Raw genomic sequence first — 2,865 nt, forward strand, 5'->3', positions numbered from 1 at the left:
TAATATAGATGAAATGATATGAAACGTAGCATGAAGAGCCAAAAATCAGCTCGAAGAAAGAAACATTTAGAATAATCAATGATGAACAAAATACCGACAATCATCAGCAAGAGCTCATCAGTCTTCTTACTGCTGCTCAGAGCCCAAGCAAACATCTCAGCAATCTGCTTTTGGGACTCTAGGAACATCTTTGTACGCCTAGCCTCCAGATCATCACGAAATCGCTCAGACTCTCTCTGCATCTGCAGTTTCATCTCTTCTAATCTGAGAAAGCGCTCCCTCAAAGTGTTGTCAACTGGGGGCTGTTGATGCCACAAGCTGGACTTTGAAGAAGTCCTATGGTTGAGGAATCTGTCCATCTTGAAAGCCTTCGCGGCCTCATAGTCTGTACTGCAGCTGCGCTTCTTGTGGAGAGATGTGTAAGAAGTATCATGGTCATCTAGAGACTGGTTGTGATACCAGCATTATCACTTATGGGACCATATGCATCTATGGCTAGACAGGTGGCAATGGTACAAAGCATTCCAAGAGTTGCAACTGTGATCCTGTACATGGCTGCTAGGGTATGGCTGACATAGATAGCAACATCAATAGCAAATATTGAAACAATTACAGACTTGTAGCCAAGTGCCAAACCAAAGATGACATTGGTAGTAGCTCCTGTCCTGCAAGAATCAGCAACATCCTCGACTGGTCTGTATGTATTGCTGGTGAAATACTCTGTAACGTAGCCAATTACCAACCCTGCCCAAAGCCCTACTCCAATGCAAAAAAATAGTTTCCAGTTTTGAACCATCTTTGCACCACCGTTAGGATCATATATGTAAAACTTGGATGGTAGTGCCAGCCAACAAACAAAAGCTGCACCGAATGTCATTAAGATGGTGGATATCAGCAACTGTCTCTTCAGTGTAGATTCAATATCCCTTAGATTTGAGATCTCGAACACATCAGTTGCGAACAAGGTTGTGATGAGGCACACCACAATGCCCATAGAGCTAATGAGTAGAGGGAAGCACATAGCAGTGAAGTCATGATTTGTGCCAAATGATGACATGGAAGCCACAACAAGAGTTGCGCAAGAAGCTTCAGCAAAGGAGCCAAACAAATCTGAACCCATTCCAGCAATATCTCCCACATTATCACCCACATTGTCAGCAATGATCGCTGGATTTCGCGGATCGTCCTCTGGGATATTCCTTTCTACTTTTCCAACAAGATCTGCTCCAACATCCGCAGTTTTGGTATAGATTCCACCTCCAACCCTTTCAAATAGAGCCACGGATGAGCATCCAAGCCCATAGCCAGTGATGGCCTCGAAAAGGCCCTCCCAATCATCCTTGTAATAAAGTTGTAACAGTTTTATAGTGATGTACAAAACTATGAGGCCATTAGCAGCAAGTAAGAAACCCATCACCGAACCTGATTGGAAGGCGATTTTGAATAGTTTCCTATCCCTTTTCTGGCTTCCAAAGTTGTGTGAGCATTCGCATATGTTGCGATCATCATGCCCAAAAATCCCGACACAATGGATGTCAAAGCTCCCAATATAAATGCAACTATATTGAAAATCGTTGTAAAGAGAGCTGGGGCACATTCCTGCTTTGGATCGTATCTGCAAGGCTGGGGCTTAGTACTGAATCCCTTCACAGATCCCAGGAACAAGAAAATGACAGCAGCAAATATGCCCATGAAATAAACCAAATACTTGTACTCTGTCAACAAAAACGATGTGGCTCCTATGGATATGGCTTGCTGAATTTCAACGCGTTTCCTAATAGCTACTGCATCTGATTCCTCATCCAATCTATCCTCCTCATCACAGTCTGATGATCCATTGACGATGTTGCGACTGTGGGTGTCGTTGTTGTCTGATGATCCACAACAAGACAAATAATGAAATGATATTTAAATTATTTGCTCATGGAACCATATTGTATCATACTTACTAATGGGGATAAAAAGATGCATCAAAAGCATGATAAGATTCCTCCTTTCCCTGTCATATCTTCTTTTAATGTTTTGTATAACAACCCTCAACCCATAACCCAGAAGGATTTTTACTAAAAGAACAAGAAACCTCCATTCCACTTACCTTGGAGCCTTCAAATTTACTGAGTTATCAACTTGAACATGTCTAGCAACAGAAGATACCAAATTGAAGTTATCCTGCAAATTATGCAGATCATCATCACCAATCATGCCTCTTGATCCCCCTCCCTATCGCCCCTACAGTGATGCCTCAATCGTCCTGCACGAGGTCCCTACCATCGACCTCTCGCCCTTGCTATGCCAACAAACAGAAGGCAAGAATGCCCAGTCGGGCCCCTGCTTCTGCCTCAGAATGGCTTCCCTAGGTGCTTTATCACCTTCTCTTACATCTTCGGAGGGGGGAACTCCTGCGGGAATCACCACCGTCGGTGCCATTACCATTGTTTCCAGTGCCGCCATCTCCCCCAGACGCAGCAGAGAAGCATCGCAGAGGGCTTACCACAAGGTAGGCCTAGTGCAGGGTTGCTGAGAAGTCGTGGGGCGGCAGAAGGCGCCATGCCAGCAGGGTGTACAAAAAGGCAGGCAGAATTGCTAGCTAGGAGTGTCTGAGGAACGTCTCTACTTGGACGTTGATGCCGTCTCGCCGGGATGGAGAGCACCTGTCGATCTCCTCTCTAGAGAAATACATCTCGGTGCTGCTGGATGTGCCCGCGCTAGAGCTACTGTTGCTACCCAAGTCCTAAATGTAGATTAAAGAGTTCTCTGCCATAAGTAGGTTCCAACCTACTTGTAAAGATCAATGTCTCCTTGACACACTCCATCACTGTGAGTATGCATTAATTTTGCCTACATCTTTCATTCATCCTGAATAAC

General features: G+C 44.6%; 1 pseudogene; it reads right to left on the reverse strand.

Annotated features, from left to right (window-relative positions):
- Positions 1-439: 439 nt before the first annotated feature.
- On the reverse strand, positions 440-2,451 carry LOC148028649 (pyrophosphate-energized vacuolar membrane proton pump 1-like; annotated as a pseudogene).
- Positions 2,452-2,865: the final 414 nt, after the last annotated feature.

Source organism: Lygodium microphyllum, chromosome 11 (assembly GCF_053477565.2).
Source record: "Lygodium microphyllum isolate KBCC chromosome 11, Lygodium_microphyllum_v1.1.10, whole genome shotgun sequence".
Classification (NCBI taxonomy): domain Eukaryota; kingdom Viridiplantae; phylum Streptophyta; class Polypodiopsida; order Schizaeales; family Lygodiaceae; genus Lygodium; species Lygodium microphyllum.